The 17743-nt window shown below is 50.0% G+C and overlaps 1 long non-coding RNA gene across 1 annotated transcript; it reads left to right on the plus strand.

Moving 5' to 3' along the window:
• The first annotated feature begins 1036 nt into the window (after nt 1-1036).
• Nucleotides 1037-7957, plus strand: LOC103230787 (uncharacterized). Its single transcript, XR_496689.3, has 2 exons — nt 1037-3283; nt 5266-7957. It is a non-coding gene; the product is annotated as an uncharacterized lncRNA (long non-coding RNA).
• Nucleotides 7958-17743: the final 9786 nt, after the last annotated feature.

Here is a 17743-nt window from a genome sequence, read left to right on the forward strand (position 1 = left end):
TAAAACAGTCTTTTCGGAAGCAGCTTTCAGCTTGACTTATTCACCTATTTTTCTCCTGGAAAGGGGAAGAATGACACTGGGTACCGATTGTGTGTCTGTCTCAGGGGATGTTTTTTTTTGCTCTCTGTGTGTGGAGCCGTAGGTGTTTCCCTGGACAAGAACGTGTGTCCGTGTGTGTGTGCATACATGTACAGTGGTCTTTGTGTGCACATCCTGTGTGTGTGTGTAGTGTGTGTGTGTATGAGTGAGCAACGTGTGACCGGCCTGGGGCCCTTTAAACCTGAACAGGAGCCAAGCTCATTTCTCAGCGGAGCTTCCTAAGGAAGCGCGAGCTGGGGCAGTTGGAAACCACATCCCTGTGAGTGCCGATTACAGCCTACTAAGGAAAATGAGATTTTTATCTCACAGGAATTCAGTTATAAAAATAAAATACAGCGTCTGGCTTGATTCAGCTAAATGTACAAGCACTAGGGTGTTTTTAATTTAACAGAGAAGCTGGACAAGAAGAATGACCTAAAACATTGCATTTAAAGAAAGTCAGAGGCGAGGGGGAGGCTACAGGAAGTGAGTGGGAGTAGAGATGTGTGTGTGTGAGAGAGAGAAATGGAGGGAGAGGGAGGGAGGAAGGGAGGAGGGAGGTGGAGAGAGAGAAAAAACCACCCTGCTGGCAAATGAATGCAGCAGGGATGATGTCATTGGAACAGTTGGAGGAGAGAGGAGAAAAACAAGTCGGAGCGCTGTGCTAATCCTGTTTGCTGCCCTGAAGGGAATGGAAGGCGGCCAAGGCAGGGAGTTCTGGGAAACCATATAAGGGTGCCAAACAAGCATTGCCGCCAACATTAGGAACTGACAGCTTTGTTCTTTGTAACTTGGCTGCCCGCCAGAGGCCTCATTTCAGCTCTGCGGCATGATTACCCTGGACGGCCGCCAGCCCCGCGCTGAGAGCTCCTTTTCTTCTCTCCGAGCTTTTTTTTTTTTTTTCCTCTTTCCCTCTGCCAAACATGCAGCAGTTACCATGGCAGTGGAAAGTAAAGTTTTAAAAAAACACAACAAAGTAGAGAGGCACGCCTTTATCCAGATGTGCCACATGAGTAGATAGAAAAGGCAGTTCACCTATTCATCGCGGCCTTTGACTGCAGAAGAAAACACTGGGGCACTGGCTGTCAAGTTCGGGAGGGAGGTGACTCCAGGATAAACAGAGCAGCCAGCAGCCCTGGCTGCAGACAGAGAGGGGCTGGCTCCCAGGCCTTATTTTCCTTCCCTCTCTCTCTCCCTTCCTGGGGCATTGTGGAGTGCGTAATGTGAAACGGAAAATGTCATGATTTCCACTGGGAATGTGTCCACGGTTTTGAGAAAGCTCCAGAAACTCAGGTCCATAAAGCACTGAGGGGAGGAGGAAGGGAGGGAGGAGAAGTGGGCGGTCACAGTGCCCTCTGGTCACCAAGGTGAACCCAGCGAGCAGGAGCCAGTCCGTGGCCGTGGCCCAAGCCTCTGCTCTCTGCTGGAGCGTGGCCAGGCCGTTGTCCTAGGGTTGCAGGCTGTTCAGGGGTCCTGGGTCCCATGGAGCCCTGGGACCTGAGGAACAGGGATGTTCCCTTTTCCCCCTTGGAGGTGCAACCAGTAGTTTGGCTTGACAGGGGGACTCTGTGAAGAGTCCAGTTCCTTATTTTTAATCTGGTTTGTTTTTCACCTGCTTAGAAAGTGGAACATCTCCTGAGAGGTGACAAGTCGTGATCAAAGGCAAGTCTCCAGGCAAAGACTTGGCAGGTTTCCGAAGCAAAGGTTACTTAGAAGTGGAGGTTCCACTGCCAGCTTCCCCCCGCTGCAAAACCTGACACTCCTCACCCTCAGGGTTCGGCAAGATTCTCGGAAAGGCGTCTTCTGATTCTAGGAGGTGCTGCAGCAGGAGCTGACTCGGCCATTTCCTGGCCTCTTTAGTTGGAAGATGACAGAAAGGCGGAAGCAGGGACTGCTATTGTGAGGCCCATGGCAGCCTCCCTGTAAAACAAATTGGCAAATTGTCACCTTCAGATGGACCACAGCTGGCCCTCTGAAGAGCCCTCCTTGGCCTTTCCAGAGTGTGCATGATTGTGCCCCATGGCCAGGGAGAGGACAGAGCCACCAGGAGGGTCAAGGTCGTGGAGGGAAACATGGGTGAGTAAGAGATGGACCCCAGAAATCCCTCCTCATGCTCCTCTTTACTATCACAGGCCTTGGCTGCCTTTCTCGGGAGGCGTTCCCAGCTCAGAGTTGGGGATGCACTAAGATAAAGCAAAGAGGGCCCTATTGGGGTAGGGGTGAGGGGACTTGGTTGACCTCCTTTGGGGATATAGCAAAGCAGACGCATTCCCGCCCTTGCTGGCTGGAATGCCCAGTCCTTCCCTGCCTCCCCAGGCCCCACACACCCTGGCTGACATCTGTGCCGAGGACACAGCCAAGGAGAGCTGGAAGGAGCAGAGGGGAGAATCGGGTACCAGTTCCATACAAACAGGACCCACAGGCTTGGGGTCCCCAGAGGATGGCAGAGCTAGGGGAGACTGGGAGCTGGAGGCCAGACAGGGGCACACTTTTGCCTCAGGTTGGGGAGACAGTACAAATAAAAACTTGTTGCTGTGCAGAACTGATCCAAAGACGAACTTGAGTTTCTTAAGAAGAGGCTCAGGTTTGGAAGTAGAACTTGACATGATGGTTGTCTCCTTTCCTTAACCTGCGACTCAAAACCAAGGGCAAGTGGATCTCTCACATCAGACAGAGGAGCAGCCTCCTAGAGTCTGCTAGAGCAGCTACCCAGAGTGAAAGAGGGCTACTGACTTTGGAGCTGATGCCCAGGTCAGGGCCTGGTCGAGCCACATCCCCGTCCTTCATTCCCAGCCGCTGATGACCTTCTAGAAGCAACACTGAGTTCGGCAGCTTGGTGTCCACTGGGGCACAGCATGTCTGAGCCTAACCCAACGGCCAGCCTCTCATTGGCTCAGCTTGTCTTCCCAGGTACTGCCTGGAAAACCAGCCTCTGGCAGGGATGTCCGGGCCTGCCCTTCCCACCTCGACCAGGGTGGAAATCCGATTCCCTGGGCCTTGTTTTCAGAGTTCCAGTGTTCTCTCTCATAGCCTGTAAGTGGAGAAGGGCAAGTTGAAGAAGGAACAGACTGTTTTCTCAGGGGGAAGCCGGGCAGCTTGTGTATGCCTCCCAGCATCGCGGCGTGGTAGATTCATCCGGCCCTGAGGACATGAATTTGGTTCCTCCAGGAGCTCCTCCAGCCTCAAGATCCACGAATTCGATGGAGTATGTATGAAACTGCAGAAAACCCATTACCCTCCCTTACACAGGAATGTTGCTCTCCTTTTAGGCTTGTCAGGCAGCTGAAGAGGAGGATCCTAGGAGACTTTTCTTTCCTGAGAAACCCAAAGAAAGCAACAGCAGATCTGTAGGGTGTGGGGGAAGGGGGCAGGGGAAATGTATTTTCAGTAACAGAGACCTAAAGCAGAAACTATTTGCAAACAGGTGACCTGCTCAAGTTCTCCTGTGATCTTTCATTTCTAGTGCTGGTTTTTCCCCCTCATTAAAAAACCCAATTTAATTTCTTGCTTCACCTGCATGGTAAAAATAATTACATACAGACATTAAGCCTGCACTAAAAATCAATGTACAGAGAGATGCCACCTTTGCTGTTAGTCATCACAGGGCTTGTTGGCTACAAATAGAAACCATTTAAAATACTTCTCTTTGTAGAAAGACAAGTGAAACTAGTCACTAGCCCTGTCGCTGGAGAGCAGCCTTTGTATGTTAGTGAGAGTCAAGGGTCAGAAAGGAAGATGAGGCTCTAACAGGGATTTCATGGTGTCCGGGGCGCTGTTTTCTTATTGGTGAAAGATACAAGGGCTGATCACCATCATAGAATACTAACTTCAGATGCGGGGCCTCCACACCACTGCTGCTGCCTTAATGGACATAAGCACGCTTCCTTCTTGTTTATTTCCTGGAGCTCCAGCCTGAACCACAGGGGGTATAAGGAGAACACTGTAAGGCAGGGCTGTTCTCAGGCCCCCGCCCTCCCATCTGCACAGCCATCTCATCGCAGTCTCCTGCAGACAGTGTGCTTGGACTCCCGGGGCTGCTGGGGCTCAGGACAGGCTGTTTGCATGAAGAGGGTCTTTACAGCTGCACCCAGAGGAGTTTGGAGAGTTTGAGGATTGCTGCAGGAGATGGGAAGCTCTTGCCCTATGAGGACCCAAATAAGTATTTAGGAGCCCACAAAATCAGCTGGGCCCTAATGTGCTCTCCAGCTGTTTCCAAGAGAGGGGATTTGAAAAACTGTCACCGAGGAAACTGGTTGTGAGGATTTTTAGGAGACTTGAGAGTCTGGCTAACATTTGAATGTGTGTGATATGACACGCTGTATCACACATCTTCCTGGTGCAAGGCAGGTCAGCGGCTGCACACATCAGTGCGTCTTTGGGTCGTCCTATTTAAATGTACTCCGGCCAGGCACGGTGGCTCACGCCTGTAATCCCAGCACTTTAGGAGGCCGAGACGGGCGGATCACGAGGTCAGGAGATTGAGACCAGCCTGGCCAACATGGTGAAACCCCATCTCTACTAAAAATACAAAAATTAGCTGGTCGTGGTGGTGCGTGCCTATAATCCCAGCTACTCGGGAGGCTGAGGCAGGAGAATTGCTTGAACCAAGGAGTCAGAGGTTGCAGTGAGCCGAGATTGCACCACTGTCCTGGAGACAGAGCGAGACTCTGTCTCAAAAAAAATATATATATATATATATATTCCACCTGGGCGTCTCTAGGATCAGTCAACAGGTTCATTGTTTTTATCTCTACAGCTTGCTTTCCATTGCAGCAAGGCCTCCCACTGCAAGACAGAGAGGAAGAGCTCTGCCACCCATGTGCGTAAGGCCATGTGGATACCTCATGACATTCTGGAAGGCCACAGGGCTGTGGCAGCCATTCAACTTAGGTTGACATGGCCAAGACCACAGAGCCAATGAGTGGCGGTGTTGAGCCTAGACCCTAAGTCTCTAGATTCCTCCTGCAGGGCCCTGGGTGTTGCGGGGGCATCTCTGAGGTGGGTCAGAGTGAACCTGCAGGGGCCACTTAAAACCCTTGCAGGCCCTGGCTCCTTCACCAGAGAAGCCCAACCCAGAATCCCAGTAGAAACATCTCATGTGACTGCAAGCCAGGCACTGGTTCTTAGGTTGCTTCCTGGTCCTTCTGTATGTATTGCTAAGAGCAGCAGTGTTCTTTCTTGCCACAGAGTGAGTCCTGGTGCGTAAATCTGTGCTGATGTCACCCAGTGCCTTCACCTGCCTGTCGGTGAAAATTCTGGGACAAGACCCTCACCTGCCTGCACAGGGGGGCCATGAGGTCTAGAGGCCCAAATGAAGACCTCACCAAATGGATCTCCCTGAGGTGTCAGGGCCACTGGCGTGGTGCCAGGGCCTGTCTGTTCTTCCTGCTAGCCAAAGACTGACTTCTCAAGCTGCTGGATGAACGGGGAACCTGGAGACGTTGAACAAGTCACGTGTATCTCTGATTGCCTTGATCTCCCCATTTTGGCCGATGGCATCTCTAAAGCATTTGATGATTCCACCATCAAGTGTGAGAGCTACAGGAGATAAAAATTTTAAATTACTAATCACCCATGATAATGCATGGTAATGCATGCTGAACAGTGAGGAGGGCAGACACCACTGGCATTCCAAAACAGGAAGCACTCAGGAGCTCTGCCAGAGCGTGGCTGCCCTCTCCACATCTGCACTGCTGCACTGCGGGTTTAGTTGATCCATCTCTTCCACACATTTGCAGAGATATGCTCAAGCATGACTTAAGTGACTTATTGCTCACGTGTTGCCTCTGTATGTCATGCTTTTCACCCAGTGAGCTCGTTGAGGACAAGGGTTGCATTTTAGGACATTTCCCCCAGTGTCTTCATAGAACCTGGCAAGACACACGGCCTTGTTGGAAATGCCAAACATCTATTATTCACCGGCAGAGCGGATGAGCCCCTGAAAGGCATGTAGTTGAGCTGCGCAGTCTGAACTCAGCAAAGTCCTCGCAGCGGGCTCCAAATTCCTGCCTCTGAAGAAGCGAGCTGAGCCTTAAAGATGGCTGAAAATGTGAACAGTCGCAGGGCCACACAGACCCACCTGAGTGGTTGCTCTCTGATGGCTCACTGAGCCATCCACCATCCCAGCAAGGAAAGGGCCTGTAAGAAGACCAGAAAAGGCCTCATTCAGTCATGCTGCTTAGTCATGGCCCAAACCTGGAGCATTTAATTCTGCTCACTGTGACTTTATTGCAATGGCACACACATTTACATCACTTTATGTGTGATAACAGTAGAGAGGTTAGTTGGGCTTTTCTGTTTTTTGTTTTTTTAAGATAATGAGAAAAGTCTCTAATATTCAGCCAAAACGTATCCTTGTGGCTGGTATAGATTTTTGGCGAAATGACATCGTACATAATCAGAAGAAGGCAAACACGCATATTATCTCCATCTCCTTATAACTGCACAAGATAACATAAAACTGCAGGAAGTATCAAGCATAAGAATAAAAGCCGCCTACTGAAGCCTGCATAGCATCCCCTGCGTGCCTCAGGAACGCCCTTCGGTGGATTAGGATGAGCACGCTGGAAAACACACACCCTGCCGCTGCATCTGGCTAATGCCAGGCCCCAGCTCCTGTTCCTGAAGCCGCAGATCACCTGAGTGTCTATGTCGTGTCTGCTGGAGTTTAGGTTAGGCAGGTGACATGGCTCCAAAGAAAGTCACCGGCTGGTTTCTGCTGCAGGGATTTATGTCCACTTCATGCATGTTTATTGTCTGGTAACTCCATGTGAAGCCACAGCAAAACCTACGTGATGTTGTTAGACAGGTCACAACCCAGTCAGTGGGATCAAGACAAGAGGTGGAGACAGCAGGCCTTGACACTCTGGAATCATTCTAATTTGTAACTAGGACACCTGATGAAGGGGAGGCGTGCCTAGTCTCTGGGGGGGAGTTCCTGCTGAGACCCGCCAGGTATACAGTTGGTCCTTGTCTGCAGTGACCCCAGAGACATTTATTGCAACATCTGCACATCAGCTTACGGCAGCTGTGTTCTGCCTGGCCCAGGATGGACTCTGCTCCGTCTTTGAGAGTCAGCCGCTCCAGGGCAGCAGTGGGGTTGGGAAGAGGGGAGGAGGGACCTCCATGGTGCACCAGCTCCTAGACAGCCAGCTCAAGCTACATTTCAGGCCGTCTCGGAGGCTTCTTCTGGACAATTGTGGATTCGCTAGGTGACAGTCCAGGAACCTGGGGGCTAGGGAGTTGTGGCTTCTGAGATAAGGACTTCGTCCATTGGAGATAAACTAGAGGGTTTCTGCCTCTGCTCCCTCCAGGGGCGGCTTATGGCACAGGCTCACCAAATTGCAGGCCCCAGAGCACCTGCAATCTCAGGGAGCTCTGGGGCTTCCCAGCATGGGCAGGGGAAGCCACAGATTCGTTTCTCCTGCAGATGCAGAGACCCTGGGGTGGATGGTCTAAAGCTCAGGATCTTACAATGCGGAGAAGATGGAATAGAGCAGGAACCAGGCCCCTGTCTGGAGGAAGGAACCAATAACAACAACAACAAAACTACCGACAACGTGCGTGCTTTACAATTTTCAAAGCGCTCTCATCTCAGTCAAGGAAGGATGCATTCTCTCCACAGGCTGACGTTCAAAACCCAACCACCAGAAACATGAAGATAAAACAAAAGCAACCACCAGAAACAAACAAGACACCCGTCCATCCTCCAGGTTTGCAAATCAGACCAAGTGCTGACAATTGGTAAAAAGGAAGATGAGAAGATCCGGCCAGATAAATTCTCTGGTACCTTCATTGATCTCATTCTTTCACCATCAAAGGGGAATGCAGTAATGCCAGCAGGAGCAGGGAAAAAAAAAAAAAAAAAAACTAAAAAGAACAAGAGCGACTAGTCAAAGCTAGTACAGTGTTTCCCTGGTACTGAGTCATACTTTTACAATGACCCAGGCCTGTGGCCTCAACTGATGACAAATAATGAGAATCCAACAATCGTTCTTTTTCGCATACTCACTTGTGAATAAATGCAAGAACTGGTATATTTGTACATGCTGTGTGCTGTGTTTATATCTACATGATTCATTAGATTCATTAAAACCCAACTGGTAATTAGGAAAAACACTCACAAAGTTAGAAAAAAACAGCAACGTAGACAGTAAGTTGAATTTTAAATGCAGAAGCATTCTGTTGGTGCTTCCTGAGGTGGCGAAGGGTGCATGTGTGTGAGGGCGTTGGAACAGGAAGTTGCTGGGATATGGACCTGAGCCACCGGCACACACAGCCGTGCACAGGAGGCTGGTGGCTGCAGCCCGGTCTCTCACATGCCAGCCTCCTGACCCTGGCTAGTCCCTACTGCCATGCTCCCAAATCTTTCTGGTTCTGGCCCCCTCAGGCTTTCTCTGGCATCTCCGGGTCTCCTGGTGGAAAGCAGGCTTCTTTGGCTATGCACTCAGATGCTTCCCAGAACCTGACCAACGTGGCGCTGTTTCTGCTCCAGAACACCAAGGATAACCTCCCTGCAGAATCTGACTCTCCCTTGTGCTCACGTGGTCCATCTCTGCCTCAAACCAGGAGTCACCGGCTCTCTGGAGAGGAGTTAATCAGCACCCACCCTCTACCTGGCCCTCCCCCAGGCGGGGAGACAGCCATGAACATGGACAAAGTACCTGCTCCCAGGAAGCTCACAGTCTAGGGGCTAGAATCCAAGAACCAAATGAATCACCACCTAAGTCAACTAGGAAATAGTGCGTGGTGATAACTGCTCTGCAGAGAATCAGAAGAGAACAGGAAAGGCTGGACATGGTGGCTCACGCCTGTAATGCCAGAGCTTTGGGGGACCAAGGAAGGAGGATCACTTGAGGCCAGGAGTTCAAGACCAGCCTGGGCAATATAGTGAGACCCCATGTCTACAAAAAAATTTAAAAAATGAGCTCAGCACGGTGGCATGTGCTTGTAGTCCCACCTACTCAGGAGGCTGACGTAGGAGAATCGCTTAAATCCAGGAGTTCGAGGCTGCAGGAGCTATGATTGCACCACTTCACTCCAGCCTGGGCGACACAGTGAGACCCTGTCTCTAACGAATAAGGACAGGAGAGGGCACCTAGGCAGTCAGCCGAGGCCTCTCTGCAGAGGTGACCTTTAAGCTTAAGAGAAGCCAGCTCTGTGAGACCTGGGGAGTGGCATTCCAGGAGGAGGGAGCAGCTGGTCCAAGGCCGCAGGGCAGGAATGAGCCTGGCTTGTGTGAGGAGCCAGGAGGGCAGGCAAGGGCGGAGAGCAGGGAGCGAAGCAGACAAAGACGGGAGAAGGCAGGGCCAGAGCCTAGAGGACCCCACACGTGCACGGGAAGGACTTTCAGTGGCTTTTCAGAGCAGGATGGGTGACGGCTAGAGGGCTCTAAGAAGAGCTATGATGGGTTTGGTTATCAGTTTTTAGAGATCTTTTGATTGTTGTGTGGAGAAGGTGTTCTCAGCGGAGTACCGGGCAGGCAGGGAGATGGTGAGGAGGTGCATTCTTGGTCCTAGGGAGGGCGAGGGTTCCGACAGTGGGCTCTGCTGACCATCACTGCTGCAAGGGAGGCTGATCACCCGCCTCAGCAACGCCCCTGGTGTGCAGTTCACCAGGGAGCCTCAGCAATGGACCCAGGCAGTGCCTCCCCCCATGCCATGCCTGAAGGACACTTCTACCACAGAGCCTGACCGCATCCAACCGGAGGCAGAGACGCTGGACTGGAAAGACCACAGGCCCTGAATTTGGGCAGACCTGGGTTCAAGTCCTGTCTTAGCCACTTTCTAACTCGGACATTCTGGTTAAGTGGCTGAACACCCCTGAGCCTTACTTTCCTCATGTGTCAAATGTGGCAAGAATTGCCTCACAGAGTTGTGCATGAAACTTATGTTAAATCACCCACCACAGAGCCTGGTACGTAGCAGGTCATCGAAATGGTCTTCAGGAGTTGGGCACAGTGGTTCATGCCTGTAATCCCAGCACTTTGGGAGGCTAAGACAGAAAGGTCACCTGAGGCCAGGAGTTCGAGGTTATGGTGAGCTCTGATCGCACCACTATACTCCAGCCTGGGTGACCAAGCCCGTTAGTAGTGCTGTCAGTGGCTGTAGTCATAGTAGTTGTAATAATATAATACCCACTCATTCGTCAAAGGTTTATTGAGTGCCTCTTATGTGCCAAGTTACTGTTCTAGGCACTTGGGATATATCAGTAAATAAAATGAAGTCACTGCCCTATGGAGCTTATATTCTAGGAAGGCAGACAGACAAAGGTTTTTTTTTAAATTGTTTTTGTTTTTATTTTATTTTATTGTTATTTTATTTTATTTTATGTTTTTGGAGACGGAGTCTTGTTCTGTCACTTAGGCTGGAGTGCAGTGGTGCGATCTCGGCTCACTGCAACCTTTGCCTCCCAGGTTTGAGTGATTCTCCTGCCTCAGCCTCCCGAGTAGCTGGGATTACAGACATACACCACCATGCCCAGCTAATTTTTTGTATTTTTAGTAGAGACATGGTTTCACCATGTTGGCCAGGCTGATCTCGAACTCCTGACCTCAGGTGATCTGCCCTCCTCAGTCTCCCAAAATTCTAGGATTACAGGCGTGAGCCACCGCACCCAGCCAAAAGTTTATTAGATTTTTAAAAATTAAACGAGTTTGTTAGAAGGTGACAAGCGCTTTTTAAATGAAACAGAGGAGAGTAGGTGGAGAGAGGTGGGGTGTGGAAGGGCACAGCTCAAGCCCTGTGAAGGGTGGGCTTCTTGGTAAAGATGACAGCTGAGCAGAGACTTCTGGAGACGAGGGAGTGAGCCACGTGGATCTCCGGGGATGAGAATTGTAGGCACAAGGATCTGCCAAGCAGGACAGCTCTGGGGTGTCTGAGCCAGCGGGGGCGGGGCACTTGGCTGGAGGGGAGAGTGAGTGGGTAATGAGTGGCAGTGGATGACATGGAAATGGAGAGTGACCAGGTCCGGGTTGCCCAGGGGAGGACTCATAGGCCATGGGGAGGACTGCAGCTTTCACACTAAGCAATGGGAGCCCCTGGAAGGTTGTGAACCAGGACAATATCCACTTCAGGATTCAGAGAGATCATTCCAGCTGCTGGATCGAGGCAAGGCTGTCGGGCACTGGCGGAAGACCAGTGGTTCAGGGGAGGGGTGAGGGCGGCTCAGCGCAGGGGGCCAGTCGTGGGCAGTGGTCACAGAATCAACAAAACAGCTTCATTCTGCTTACCCCACATTATCTTCAAGGATGGGCCCCGCCAATCCTGGCACACCCCTCAGTCGCATCTGTCTTTAAATGGCCACCTGCTGGCTTGCCAGACCTCCCAAAAAAGAAACGTCTTACCAGAAGCTTCCCTGGCCTTGCTCCAGACTGGGCCACATGGTGACTTCTAGGCCTCCTGGCTCTCAGTTCTTCCCACTCCTGGTCTCACCTGCGCCTGCCCACCCCTCTCTATGTGTAGACCACTCAGCTGCTCCCTGGCTTGTGACCTTTGGTTCCATCTCCTGGCTCTTCCTTTCATCTCCCTCAGCATAGAGGCTCCAGGGACCCTCCCGCGTGGCCTGCCCTGTTGTCTCTGATGCTGGGCACTGGGAGTTGAGTGGCGGTAGATAGTATGCCCAAGCCTCCACACTGGTGGGCAGCTCTGCTGACCAAAGACAGCAGGCTGGGTCCAGAGGTGAGACTCGGAAGAAGGGGAGGCAATAGAGGAGCCAGGCTCTTTCTGCACGGACTTCTGGGGGATGAGAGACTAGAAAGACTGTTTGAATAATAATAACAAGAAATACTATCACTCACTGGGCAGCCACCGTAGCTATGCTAGGCACTGGGCAGGTACTTTGCATCCCTTAATCTCACTATTGTAAGATGTGGGGATTGTGCCCATGTTACGAATGAGGACAGCGAGCTCAGACAGCTCTAGAGATACGTCAAGATCACACAGCTAGCGGCACTCAGAGAGAGTCCCTCCCAGCCCTGCTTCTGCAAAGCCTGAGTCCTCCCCCTTCGAGCAGCTCCATCACGGTTGCCCGTGCAGCTTGGGCGTGTGGGAATACGTCAGAGGCATTTTGCTCCCCTTTCCAAAAGCAAAGCAAGAGAAAGAAGCTTGTTGCGGGCCTGGCCTGTGTGTTCATCCATGTTGCTGCAATCTTTTCTTGTTTTTAAATTCCCCTCTGCCTTCCATACCAAGGCCCAAAGCAATGGATGACTGACCAGGCAAGCTTCTTGTTTCTGTGTTCGTGTGTTAATGGACTTTGCGACTTTTTCGAGCAGATCTGTCTTGTCTGTTTCCCTCAGATTCTCAGCTCCTCAGGGGAAGAACTGAACCGTACGTGTCTTATTTCTGGCTCCACAGCTCTGAGCTCTGAGCTCTGTACCCAGGGAGCACTCGATGGATGGTATCGACTGGCTGACTCAGGGCCCGTCTGCCCACATGAGCCATTTTGAGCAGCTTTGACTAAAATGCGGACAGAATCAGTGAGAGCCAAATAAGCAGTCTGGTCGATTCTCTTCCCTCCCACCCTATTCCGAATGCCTCCTGGAAACTGCTGGTCCTCCTCGCCCACGGTTCTCTCCTTCACCGGGGGCCCAGAGGCTGCAAAGCACCCATCTCCTCTCCCGTACCGTTTGCATCCTCAGAGCAACGCCGCACCGTGAACTTGTTAGAGGAATCCTGATTCACCCAAGGCAGTCTCAGATTTGGAACTGTCATTTTTCCATTCCTGCCATCTTCACCCGACAAATAGTACTGAACACCTGCTCTGTGCCAGGTAGAAAGTGTAAATGCAACCTGGTTTTCTAAGTCTCTGTCATCCTGAGAAACAATAGGAGAGAAAGGTGATTCTTGAAACTTAAAACAAACAAACAAAGGGAATCTGTGGTTACTCAGGAATTTACTTACTCTATATACTGAACAAAGTATAGCCTTTATTGGTAAAATTAACTGGACACAAAACAGGCCAGGGCATGCTTACTAGTTGGATCTTCCAAATTCAGAAACCCTACATTTTAGGAATCTATATTTCAAAGGAAAGAGAAAATGAAATGCACATACACAAATTTGCTTGTAAATATATCAAGCATCTTTGGTACAAATTAGTAATATCAGTTGGCTCTTGGAAGGGGGTGAGAATTGGAGACAGACTTTTCAGAATAAATTCCTTGGATATTTTAAATTTTCATACTATGAATAGATTGCTTACTTAAAAAAAAAGAAAGATACACTTTTTTTTTTTTTTGAGATGGAGTCTTGCTGTGTCGCCCAGGCTGGAGTACAGTGGCACTATCTTGGCTCACTGCAACCTCCGCCTCCCAGGTTCAAGTGATTCTCCTGCCTCAGCCTCCTGAGTAGCTGGGACTACATGCTCCAGCCACCACCCCTGGCTAATTTTTGTATTTTTAGTAGAGACAGAGTTTCACCATGTTGGCCAGGCTGGTCTTGAACTCCTAACCTTGTGATCCACCCACCTCGGCCTCCCAAAGTGCTGCGATTACAGGCCACCGTGCCCGGCCTGATATACATTTTTTTAAAGCAAGGAGAGGAAAGCAAAAGTATGGAGACATAAAATAATCCAAGCTCTAGACCAGACCAACAAATGATTTTCCTGAAAGAAAAACATGCAGTTGCAATGATAGCCCCATCCTAAGCACATGCTGATGGCATTTACAAATAACTTTTTCCACAGGATCAACCCTTTAAGAGAGGCTGGACGCCTTTATTGTACTTCTTTAGGCACAGTCTAGAATGTAAGGGTAGTTCATCTTACAGGAAGGAAAAGTGGTGAAAAAGAGGTGAGTGGGTTGACATGGACCTGTTGATTGTAAGGCCACAGAATTCAGTGATAGCAGAGAGGGGTGGGAGCAAAGGGGCAGAGCAACCCCTCCTCCAACAGGCCTCCCCTAAAGTCACACAGGAACAGGCCCCACCCTTGAGCTTGCTTGGTCAGTCATCCATTGCTTTGGGTCTTGGTATGGAAGGCAGAAGGGAATTTAAAAACAAGAAAAGGGCCGGGCGCAGTGGCTCACACCTGTGATCCCAGCACTTTGGGAGGCTGAGGTGGGCGGAACACGAGGTCAGGAGTTCGAGACCAGCCTGACCAACATGGTGAAACCCCGTCTCTACTAAAAATACAGAAATCAGCCAAGTGTGGTGGCGTGCAACTGTAATCCCAGCTACTCAGGAGGCTGAAGCAGGAGAATCACTTGAACCTGGAAGGCAGAGGTTGCAGTGAGCTGAGATTGCGTCACTGCACTCCAGCCTGGGCAACAGAGGGAGACTCCATCTCAAAAAAAAAAAAAAAAAAAAGAAAAGAAAAGTAAAAGAAAAGATTGCAGGAACATGGATGAAACTGGAGGCCTTTATCTTCAGTGAAAGAACTCAGAAACAGGAAAATACCACATGTTCTCACTTATAAATGGGAGCTAAACAATGTGTCCACGTGGATGTAGAGGGTGGACTAACAGACACTGGAGGCTCTGTAAGGTGGAAGGGTGGGTGTGGGGTGAGGAGAGAGATGTTCCCTGTTGGGTACAATGTACGCTACTCAGGTGATGGGAACATGAAAAGCCCAGACGTTACCACTACGCAATATACACATGTAACAGAAGTGCACTGGTACCCCTGAGTCTGTAAACATCAAACTAACACAAAATAAAATAAAAAGAATATTTGGGCTGTTCAAAAAACAAATGGATAAATAAAAATAAGAAAAGAGAAAAGGAGAATTGGATAAGAGGCAAGAGAAGAAAGGCAAAGGCCTCGAAGGAAAGGTGGGCATTGAGTCTCGTGGGCTGGAAGCGCTAAATCCAGCCTCACCCATCCCCCATCCCATCTGCCTGACTCCACCTGAAGTCAGGTAGCTTGCAAAAGCCCATAAGGCTAATTCTTTAGCCTTTTAAGAGGAACCTCATCTGAAGCAAAGGTCATAGACATGGCAGGTGTCCAGTTGTCCTTGGAAAGGTCCCTCCACATATTCCCAGCTGTGGGGCCTCTCTGAGGCAGCTTCTTCCAGCCCTAGGTGAAAGAGTGCCACCTCTGGATGTGGGGGAAAAAAATCTCGGGGGGGAAATAGCCCCAAGAAAGAAAATCTTCTCTTCCTTTTTTCTGGGAACTGTCAGCTTCAAGGTGGCGTCACTCCTAAGCTGCTTTCCATTTACAGATAAAAAGAGAGAGGAGCCGGGAGAGAGGGGAGACAGGAGAGAGGGGAGAAGGGAGAGAGGGAAACAAGCACAGATGTGAATTACTGGGTAATGCCGAGTGGCTTCCCCACTGAGCACGTTGCCACGGCAACACACTCGCGCGATGGGCCACTTTGGGAGGGGGGTACAAAGAATTGCAGGGAAATGCCGTGAAAAGCAGCAGTGTGAGTTTGGGCCTAGGCTTTCTGGATTTCTGGAAGCATTCTTTGTACAGATGCATTTTTCACCCCTGCCCCCGGAACTATCCCTGTATATTCAGCAGGCGTGGCAGAAGTCGAGAACTCTCACACTTTTCAAAGCAGAAGATGTTTTCCTCATCTTCTTTTCCATACTTACACCTGTCCGTTATTCAGGTGCCTCTTAAGCTTGTCTTCCCTAAATAAAGCAGGACAGTGTCAGACATTTCTTCCAAACATAATATTGCTCTATTTAACATGGCAGCTCTAATATAGACTGACTACATTTCCTGGTCTATCACAGATAGATAGATAGATAGATAGATAGATAGATAGATAGATAGACAGACAGTTTTTTAGTGATAGGGGTCTCATTGTTTTGCCCAGGCTGGAGTGCAGTGGTGCAATCACAGTGTAATATAAACCTTGAACTCCTGGACTCAAGCCATCCTCCCGCGTCAGCCTCCCAAGTAGCTGGAACTACACGCACGTGTCACCATGCCCAGCTAATTTTATTTTATTTTATTTTATTTGTAGAGATGGGGTCTTGCTTAGTTGCCCAGGTTGGTCTCAAACTCTTGATTTCAAGTGGTCTTCCCTCTTCAGCCTTCCAAAGTGCTGGGATTAAGCCACTGCGCCTGACCACATATATATTTTGATATGAGCCCTCTGAGCATGTCTCTTTTTCTGTGCCTTCATTCTACAGTGACGGCTTCTCCTGAGTGAGACAAGCCAGCTGTGAGAAGGCCGAGCTCTGTCTCTGCCAGGCCAAGAGCCTGGTTACGTTTATGGTGGGACCGGGCAGGGGCTTTGTTGGATCAGGGGGACCAGAGGAGGAAACCTCATTGCAGTCACAGGTCTTAGAGACAGAGACCTGACTGAAAGCTGGTCATCTCATCGGTTAAGTGGATGTCCAGTTTCTTCCTGAGTGCCTTTAGGGATAGCTACCTCCCGACTTCAAGAGAAGGCCCATTCAATGACTGAACAATTTCCTTCTAAAAAATTCAAAAAGTGCTGGTTATCGCATGGGTGGGATTGTCCTCTCATGCCGTGAGGCCCTTCCACACTCTCTTGAGCACCTGGTAAGTGTCACGTGAATTCCATTGACGAGGGTGTATTTTGCCCACTGTGCAGTTGGGAAATGTGAGGTGCAGGAGGGTCTTGTCCAAAGCTACCCACCTAGCAAGGAGCAGAGCTGAGACTCTCAAAGTCATGCCCCTTCTGCTGCCCCTTGCTACTTCCTAGACTAATGATGATGATGATGAAGCTGGTTTGAGCCAGCCAGAGGGGAAGGAAAGGCAGAAGGAGCGGGTCCCTGCCTGCCAGCACCCCCCTACCTACTCTCAACAGCTTCGGCATAAGTGGGGGTTGGACCCAGTGTAGCCGAGCAGATTATTGGCAAGGAAATTCTGTGCCTTCTCTCCATCTCCCTTTTACTATACAGAGGAGCAACAGGGATTGGCAAGAGGGAAGCTTGGCAGGTGCCAAAGATCATTTACCCCATCTTTGGTTTATGGTCAGACTTGGGAAGCTGGGCTTAAATAGGCTCTCCATAGAGTTAGTGCTGCATTACAGCAGGTATTGTCATATACAATGGAAGTAACAATGCCACTCACTATTTAATGAGTGTTTCTATGTGTCAGGCCGTGTCTTACATACGACATAGTCATGATTTTATGTAACTGGCTCAAAAAGTTTCAGTGATCTGCCCAAGGTCTCATAGCTAGTAAGTGGCAGCTAGTAGCTGACTTTAACCCTGGTCATCTGATTTCAAACCCATGCTCTTTCAACACCAAGCACCAATCCCGTGAGTCATCAGTTCATTTGACAGATACTTATTTGAGCACCTACCAAGTATCAGGCACTGCTCTAGGGGCTAGGGACCCATCAGTAAACAAAACAGACAAAGATCCTGGACTTGTTGGGAGGTGAGGAGGAATGCTATAGAAAATCAACAAACAGGCCGGGCACGGTGGCTCACGCCTGTAATCCCAGCACTTTGGGAGGCCAAGGCAGGTGGATCACGAGGTCAGGAGATCGGGACCATCCTGGCTAACACGGTGAAACCCTGTCTCTACTGAAAAATACAAAAAATTAGCCGGGTGTGGTGGCGGGCGCCTGTAGTCCCAGCTACTCGGGAGGCTGAGGCAGCAGAATGGCATGAACCCAGGAGGAGGAGCTTGCAGTGAGCCGAGATTGTGCCACTGCACTCCAGCCTGGGCGACAGAGCGAGACTCCATCTCAAAAAATGAAAAAAGAACATAAACAAACAAACAAACAAAAAACAGAGTGA

This window comes from Chlorocebus sabaeus, chromosome 25 (assembly GCF_047675955.1).
Source record: "Chlorocebus sabaeus isolate Y175 chromosome 25, mChlSab1.0.hap1, whole genome shotgun sequence".
NCBI lineage: Eukaryota > Metazoa > Chordata > Mammalia > Primates > Cercopithecidae > Chlorocebus > Chlorocebus sabaeus.